General features: G+C 37.7%; 1 long non-coding RNA gene across 1 annotated transcript; it reads right to left on the bottom strand.

The window, feature by feature from the left end:
• Nucleotides 1–236: 236 nt before the first annotated feature.
• LOC138421596 (uncharacterized) lies at nt 237–8,667 on the bottom strand. Its single transcript, XR_011249553.1, has 3 exons — nt 8,346–8,667; nt 7,729–7,862; nt 237–544 (listed from the first exon to the last, which is right to left on the bottom strand). It is a non-coding gene; the product is annotated as an uncharacterized lncRNA (long non-coding RNA).
• Nucleotides 8,668–9,491: the final 824 nt, after the last annotated feature.

Raw genomic sequence — 9,491 nt, 5'->3', positions numbered from 1 at the left:
TTTTCCACACAGAGAAGTCCAGAAATGGAACCTCAGAGAGAAATTGCATTTTGAAAACCCAGTGTTACCCTTTTGGCTTAAAAGAGCATTGAAATCATAAACCCTTTTTAGTATGGTCCTCCCAACAACAAAATGCATTACATTGTGCCCATGGGCTTATTCTATAGGAGTAGTCTTTACTGGTTAGTTATGAGGTCAGTTATTCTGAAGGAAAACTTTAAAGATTTTTTTAAAGATTTTTTTTATGTGAACTATTTTTGAAGTCTTTATTGATTTTTTTTTTTTTTGCAATATTGTTTCTGTTTTATTTAGTTTTCTGGCAAAGAGGCATATGATATCCCAGCTCCCTGACCAGGGATTGAACCCACACCACCTGCATTGGAAGGTGAAGTCTTAACCACGGAACCACCATGGAGGTCCCATGAAGAGAAACTTTAAACTCCTGTGCCATGCATTCAAGTGGGACAAACCTCTGATACCTGTGTGGAAACTCTCAGGCCAGAGCCTGCGTTCTTGTCTTGCTGCCTTGTGCCAAGGAGTCATCCTGAAAGAATCCATGGATAAAAGAGATCATTACAGTGTACTCAGTTCAAAGGCTTAAAGTTTGCAACCCTTTACCAGAATACCACTAGGCCCCTCATCATCTTTCAAAGGTCAAGGAAAATTGAAACGTTGATTTAATTTTTTTCATAAATCTTTCAAAGTTAAAATGGTATGAATTTCTTTGGATAAAGGATATTCAACTTTTATTCTATATACTTCTGCATTTGTTGGGATTTTGAGAAGGGAAGTGAAGTGAAAGTCGCTCAGTCGTGTCCGACTCTTTGTGACCCCATGGACTATACAGTCCATGGAATTCTCCAGGCCAGAATACTGGAGTGGGTAGTCTTTTCCCTTCTCCAGGGGATCTTCCCAACCCAGGGATGGAACCTAGGTCTCCCACATTACAGGCAGATTCTTTACCAGCTGAGCCACAGGGGAAGCCCATTAGGGATTTTTAGAATATGTGTTAATTTGGGAATATTTTTAAAAAAATAAGTATAATCAGCAGGGAAATTCAATCGTGTCTAAAATATTCATACCAGTGTTTTTTTATTCTCTCTGGAACAGTCATAGCTCAAGTCTAGAAACTCTGAAGTGTGATGATGGGGATAGAAAAGCCCATTATGCATGTCAACAAAGGATTAATATTGTCATGCTTTATCTTAATGTAACCACAATTGATTTACACATGCATTAAGATGTTTTGTGTCCTTTCCTTTGCACTGCATTAATCCTCACATCAAATACCAAACTCTTAAACTCTGAATAATGTAAAATGCCAGTGTCTGTCTGTAATGTAAACTGTCCCCCATGTAATGTGATCTACAAGTCAAAAATCAATCATGCTCCCTAAATCTCTTCTCAACCAGCCTGACTCAGCTTGAAATTCTTTCCAAAGCCATTTTTTGGATTAAATTGTCGTCATGCCTACAGGAGACCTCTTCAAAATACAAATAGTGGTTTTCTTAAAGGAGTAGCCAATTAACCTACTAGAATCAACAGATTTACCTGATTAAATCATTACGATTCGAGGCCCAGTTCCAAACAATGGTCACTGCCGATAGGTCTTAACTTCCTCATCTTTTTTGCAACTTACTATTAATTATAATGATCATGATTATCAATACAATTAATTGGACTTGCCACACATTATTCCTAATACAGGTACAATTTCCCCATTCCAAGGATTAGGAAGCTGAAACCCATGAAGAAGCTAGGTGATTTGTCCAAATTATCATAGTCCCTAAGAAACAGTCAGGATTCCAACCAGGGCTGTTTGAAACCAAGGTCCACATTCTTTCTATACTTTGCTTTCAATACTTTAGGCCTCTCTCACAATACAAGAGAGGGCTGTGCCAATGACAAAGTCATAGATTTGGCTTATTTGTGGGGAAAGTTCCCTTTTCCTGTCATATTCTTGCCCTCTGGAGACAGTAGCAGAAAGGTCATTACAAGCACTTACCAACCCAGTCTTTTTCCTACATGCGCCCCCTCCTCCAGCCCTGGCCCTATCTCATCCTCCTCTGGTTTCTTTGGTCTAGATACAGCTTTAGGAGACTCAGCAGTGACTATCATAATATCCTGTTGAGTTCAAACTAATTTTCTAAAAACAAGGATAATTGCACTTCAAGGTGTTTAATAAATAATAAAAAGATAATAACTCAAACTCCATCTGAGGGGTGCTCTTCCTTCTCAAAAACCTTTACACCCATTAACTAATTGGTGCTTTAATGTAATAGTAAATGTCTTTTAACCCATGGACACAAAAATGTCTTAAGGTAGAGTAGTTCTGACTCTTGCCTGGCAGCAAAAGGGGTTCTGACTCTTATTTTGTGGGGAGTTGCCTTTTATTAAATGTGATAAGGACAGAGTAGAAAGTAAAGTGAGAATAAAGACTGGGAATTTATGGAAATCTCTCCATTTATTAGCCATGCTGCTCACAAGGCACTTGTTTTGATAATATGTTCCTTCAGCCATACCATTTGCTATTTTAAAAGGTAGCTTCCATCAGTGATGATAATGTGGTAAATGATGTAAGGGAAAACTGAAATCTCAGTGAAGTATTAAATGAGTTAACCTCAGACTGGATAAAAGACTAAGCTAAAAGTAAACACATGTGAGTTTGTTGCCCACCAGCCCTCTAAAACGTAAGGAAATGCTTCAGACAATATAATAATGCTTCAGTGCTGGCTTCTATATGAAATTGTGGTTAATTTAATCTACTGTTTTATTGTAATGTGTTATAATAGTTAAATAACAAAACATTTTCTATTAATTTCTCTATTATTTGAACTTTCTTTAAGGATTTTCAAGTGATCATTATTTCCATCAAAACAAATAAGGGGCACAACTTTGAAACTAACTCTGGAGAAATACATGAGACTCTTCTTGGGTTCCTAGAGCCAAGAGACACACAAGTATAATCCAAACTAAATAGAATGCTGTACAGAAATGTGACCACATGCAACACTCAAGAAACCAGCTCTTGAAGCCAGTAAGAAAGAGATAAAATCCAGCCCACAAATCTCTTGACAGATGGATGGGCCTTTGAAAAATTGTAACAACTTGAACCAGCCTCCTTAAGTTTTATTTCAAACTCCTGAACAACATAAAAATCCAGATTGACCTTTAGCATGAAGCTTTGGTTCTCTTTTGGCTTAAGAAGGATGCTTTTAAGAGAAATTCTGGTAATTTTTCTTATGTTCTTATTCTTCCCTTAGCCAAGAGGAACTCATCCCTTATAAGCAATCCTTAGACAGTATAACAGACTGAGTGTTTATATCCTCCCAGATGCATATACTGAATGTCTAGCTCTCCACATGACTGTATTTGGAGACAGGGCCTTTCTGAAAGTAATTAAGGAACTCATAATGGTATGAACTCATGAAGGTATGGCTTTGACCTGATAGAATCAGTATCCTTATAAGAAAAAGCTCAGAGTTCAGCTGATTCTCTCTGCCCTGTGCAGAGAAGGTGTCAGTTTGACTTCACAGGAGCCAAATCAGCTGGCCCCTCAATTTTGTACTTCCCAGCCTCCAAAGCTGTGAGAAAACAAATTTCTGTTGGCTAAACCCCAGTCTATGGTATTTTGTTATGACAGCCCTAGCAGGCTAATACAGACACCAAATTAAAAAGAAAGTATTATGTTCGATATTCTACTAGATGAGAACCACATAACAAAAGAATATTTGCTATTTAAAATCCACAATGCAACTCACTTAGCTGGTTTTTTCACATGAAAGAATCCAGTAAAAGATTCTGGAGAACCATTATATGGCACAAAATTTTGATTTTTAAAAAATTGCTTTGCATGTGTATTTTAATAAAGAATTTCTGGCATCAAAAAAGAATAAATTACCTAAGAATAAATTTAATCAAAAAAGGTGAACAACACGTGTACACCAAAAATTATAAGACACTGACGAAATAAAAGGAAGCAGAGTTCAGTGATGACCCAGAGGAGAAGGAAGTGAGGGTGAGAGGGAGGCTTGAAAGGGAGGGGATATATATATCCTTACAGATGATTCACATTGTTGTACAGCAGAAACTAACACAACATTTAAAGCAAGTATCTTACAATTTTAAAAAAATATCCTGTTAAACTATAATTGAAAAAATTTTTAAGAAATATGTGTATATGTATAACCAAATAATTTTGCCATATAACAGAAATTAACAACAATGTTCATCAATTAGGCTTCAATAAAGATAAATAAGAAAAAAGAAATGGAAAAAGACACAAATATTCTGTCATTGTGAATTAGAAAAATTAATATTGTTAAAATGTACGTACTACTCTACAGATTTAATGCAATCCTTATCAAAATTCCAATGGCATTTTTCACAGAAATAGAACAAGCAATCCTAAAGTGTGTATGGAACCACAACATATCCCAAATAGTCAATGCAATCTCGAGAAAAAGAATAAAGATGGAGACAGCACGCTCCCTGATTTCAAACTATAGCTATAGTAATCAAAGTTATAGTGATCAAAATAGTATGGTACTAGCATAAAGAGAGTCACATAGATCCAGAAAGTAACAAAGAGGGTAGAAATAAGCCCAAGTATGTGGTCAATTAATTTACAACAAAAAAGTCAAGAACGTACAGTTAGGAAAGGACAGTCTCTTTAATAAGTGGTATTTGGAAACCTGGACAGCCACATGCAAAAGAATGAAACTAGACTGCTATCTTACATCATACACAAAAATTAAGTCAAAATGGATTAAATACTTGTACATAAGAACTGAAACCATAAACTCCCAGAAGAAAACATAGGCAGTAATCTCCCTGACATTGGTCTTGGCAATGATTTTTTAAATCTGACACCAAAAGAAAGGGGTTTCCCTGGTGGCTCAGAGGTAAAGGGTCTGCCTGAAGTGCGGGAGACCCGGGTTCAATTCCTGGGTTGGGAAGATCCCCTGGAGAAGGAAATGGCAACCCACTCCAGTACTCTTGCCTGGAGAATCCCATGGCTGGAGGAGCCTGGTAGGCTACAGTCCATGGGGTCGCAAAGAGTCGGACACAACTGAGTGACTTCACTTTCACTTCCAAAAGAAAAGGCAACAAAAACAAAAAATGAACAAGTAAGACTACTTCAAACCAAAAAGTTTCTTCACAGCAAAGGAAACCATCGGCAAACTGAGAAGGCTGAAATGGGAGAAAATATTTGTAAACCATATAGCTAATAGGGGGAAAGTATCAAAAAGAAAAAAAAAAAATATATATATATATATATATAAAGAACTCATACAACTCATTAGCAAAAAAAAAATTGATTTTAAAATGAGCAGAAGATCTTAATAGATATTTTTCCAAAGAAGACAAGCAGATAGCCAACAGGTACACAAAAAGATGCTCTATATCATTAACCATCAGGGAAATTCAAATCAAGACTACAATGAGATATCACACTTGTTAGAATAACTAGTGTCAAAAAGACAAAAAATAACAAGTGTTGGCAAGGATGTGGAGAAAAGGGAAGCCTTGTGCACTGTCGGTGGGAAAACAGTATAACTGTTCCTCAAAAGATTAAAAATAGAACTGTCATATGATCTAGCAATTCCCTTTCTGTGTATTTACTCAAAGAAAATAAAAACTAACTTGAAAATTCCTGTGCACTCTCACGTTCACTGCAGCATTATTTACAAGAGCCAAGATACAGAAACAATCTAAGTGCCGATCAATGAATGAATAATATTCCACTTTAAATGAATAAAGAAGATGTGGTATATGTATACAGCGGGATATTATTCAACCATAAAAAAGAAGGAAATCTTGCCATTTTCAACATGAGTGGATCTTGAGAGTATTAAGTGAAATAAGTCAAACAGAAAGTCAAATACCATATGATGTCACTTACATGTGAAATTTAAAAGCAGACAAACAAACAAAAAACTGAATCCACATTTAGAGACCAGATAGGTGGCTGCCAGAAGCAGGAGTCGGGGGCAGACAAAATGGGTGAAAGGTATCAAAGGGTACAAACTTCCAGTTATATAATAAATAGGTCATGGATGTAATAACAGCCCAGTGATTATATATGTGTGCATGTGTTCGTCATTCAATTGTCTCCAACTCTTGCGACCCCATGGATGATAGCCCACCAGGCTCCTCTGTCCGTGGAATTCTCCGGGCAAGAATACTGGAGTGGGTTGCCATTCCTTTCTCCAGGGGATCTTACCGACCCAGGGACTTGCATTGTAGGCAGACTCTTTACCATGTGAGCCACCAGGGAAGCCCCATATTTAATAATGCTGTATTGCATATCTGAAAGTTGCTAAGAGAGGGAGATTTTAGAAGTTTTTATTACACACAAAAAAGTATAACTATGTATAATGATAAATGTTAACTACACTTATTACAGCAATTATCTTGCAATATACACAAATATTGAATCAGTTGTACACCTGAAACTAATGTTATCTGTCAATTACATCTGTTTTAAAAGCTAATAAATATTAAAAATTATAAATTATTATGTTTTATGCCTGTAGTTTATATAACATTGTGTTTCAACCATGCCTCAATAAAAAAGAAAAAAAAGTCAAAAATGTTTTATTTTAAATTAAGAAAAAAAAGAATTTCCCATAGAACTGATTGGCTCATCTGTATATTTACATTATTTCCCATTCATAGCTCAAAACCTAGAGGTATAGTAGGATCCCCTACAGAAATCCTAATACATCAAGGATAGCACTAAGCAAACATTCCTTCAGTTCAGTTCAATTCAATTCAGTGGCTCAGTCATGTCCGACTCTTTGTGACCCCAGGAATCACAGCACGCCAGGCCTCCCTGTCCATCACCAACTCCCAGAGTTTACTCAAACTCATGTCTATCAAGTCAGCGATGCTATCCAGCCATCTCATGCTCTGTCGTCCCCTTCTCCTCCTGCCCCCAATCCCTCCCAGCATCAAGGTCTTTTCCAATGAGTCAACTCTTCACATGAGGTAGCCAAAGTATTGGAGTTTCATCTTTTAGCATCAGTCCTTCCAATGAACACCCAGGACTGATCTCCTTCAGAATGGACTGGTTGGACCTTCTTGCAATCCAAGGAACTCTCAACAGTCTTCTCTAATACCACAGTTCAAAAGCATCAATTCTTCGGTGCTCAGCTTTCTTCACAGTCCAACTCTCACACCCATACATGACCACTGGAAAAATTATAGCCTTGACTAGACGGACCTTTGTTGGCAAAGTAATGTCTCTGCTTTTTAATATGTAATCTAAAGGTTGGTCATAACTTTCCTTCCAAGGAGTGAGTGTCTTTTAATTTCATGGCTGCAATCACCATCTGCAGTGATTTCGGAGCCCCAAAAAATAAAGTGTGACACTGTTTCCACTTGATGCCCCCATTCTAGGTACATTTGAGGTCACATGAGTAATTCCAGCCAAAAGGACTCTGGATGGAAAATGCATGTGACTTCCAGGTCAAGGCAGCTGAGAGAGCCTGTGCACCTCTGCCATCTCTGTTTTCCCACCCACAACAATAGAGGCTGCATTTCCTGATTCCACAGCTGCAGGATGGAATGGGAAGTAAGCAAGAAACAAGCCCCTGAGATTTTAAGGTTTTATTTGTTGTGGCAGCTAGGATTAATTATCCTAATACATCTTGGAGCCCTCATTTTGCAAAGGACTTCGTGACTTCAGTGCTATTTGAAACTTGAAGGCAGACTTCAACCTACCTGCCAAATTACCATAGACCATGAGCAACAGAACATGGTAGATCAACAAGGTAGATCAAGCATCACGTCTCCATGGGAACCACTTATACTCCTTCTGTGTTCCTTGGCGTGACATGTGGACATGTGGACATGTCCTTGGCATGACATATGTGACGTGGAAAGACAAGAAGGAAAAAAGACACAGTTTAGATTCTCATAATGCTTGTAGTGTTGCTCCCAGTAAAGTTTTAGACTGCTGTCTCTCCTAACCAGGATGTTACTAATTTCTGGGGCTCTGTTGCTTTAAAAATTGCATAATTATGCCACACTCAGATTTTATATACACCTAGAATGATGATCATATGAACCAAGAGGATAAGTAATGAGGATTTAATTGATACTGTTGGTTTCTACTCCAATTAGAGCAATAAAATTCATAATTTGACTTACAGTAACTTTCCCCACCATATCCCTGCCAAAGTGCTTAGAGCTTGAAAGTGTAATTAAAAATAATCAAAGAAAATAATGCTAATTAAAACCATAAGCAGGAACTAGGGTGATAGCTAGATTAATGGACATCTTAGTAATCACTGTATATTTTCTTTCAAAAGACCTAGGAACCTTCCGTGGTCACTCACCTCCTTTTTATTAGTGGGAAAACTGAGGAGCATGGAAGCTGTCTGGATGGGAAACAGGGAAGACAGGCTAGACTGAAGGCCACGTGGAACACTGAGTTATTTGTGGACCTGGGCGCTCTCTCTCTTCACAAGCTCTTCCACTGCGCCATTTCCCATGCCGCTCTCAAGTGTCACTTTCTGGCTCTCAGAAGACTAAAAGGTGAGCTTTGGCTTTGCCTCTTTTGTCTCCATGGCATCTGCCTGAAGCTTTTGACTTACTAGGAAAGCAGGTGCACTGCCTGGTCCTTCATGACATTTCTGCACTTGCTTCTTGCGGTATCTGCTTTTGAAAGGAAAAGAGAGAAAAGGAGTGATTCACTTAATGGATCTTCCCCCTCTCTAAGACCCGGTGGAATCCTAATTACTAAAGCCTGTTGTAGCGTTTTGTCAAGAGTGTGGACTGATTAGTTTATCCTCTTGAAAGAATTGAGAGGCCAACTCTCTCTACTGGAACCTCCCTTTAGGCAGAATAACTTCTCTTAAATTGTCAACTGATTCTTCCAGCTTCTGTAACAAGCACTTCAGTTGCTTCCTTCGACTGTCTAAGTACAGAAAAAAAAAAAAGCCCTTGGTTAAATAATGTGAAGGAGGGAGTTCCCTGGTGGTCCACTGGTTAATACGCCATGCTTCCAATGCAGGGGACATGGATATGATCCCTGGTCAGGGAACTAAGATGTCACATGCTGCGTGGTGCAGCCAAGAAAAAAAAAGAAGAATGTTAAGAAAAAAAGAACAAGAATAGTGAGCACTTGCTACGAGGATCAGAGTTTTATTTTGTATTATACCAGTTTATTCATCTAACTCACAAAAAAATGATGCATTACTAATAGAAGAATGACATTTGCCCAATTATGGTACTTAATAAAAGTTGTCATCATGCGACATTAACATTAAAACATTACTTTTTTAAAAAGTCTTCCTCTGAGAAGATTCATTTCTTTGATCTTCTCTGTAAAGTCTCCTGATACTAAGAATCTTAAGTTGACTGTAAAGGCATTTCTCTATTTGCAATTTTCTAAAACTTGCCAGAAGGAATCAACATGTAACGTAACATAAAGGAAGCTTATTTTGCTGGGTTTTCTCCATACAATCACTTCTATCCCTCCA

Source organism: Ovis canadensis, chromosome 16, assembly GCF_042477335.2.
Source record: "Ovis canadensis isolate MfBH-ARS-UI-01 breed Bighorn chromosome 16, ARS-UI_OviCan_v2, whole genome shotgun sequence".
In the NCBI taxonomy this organism is placed as follows: domain Eukaryota; kingdom Metazoa; phylum Chordata; class Mammalia; order Artiodactyla; family Bovidae; genus Ovis; species Ovis canadensis.
Note: the sequence above shows the minus strand (reverse complement) of the source record. Positions and strands in the feature narration are given on the sequence as shown.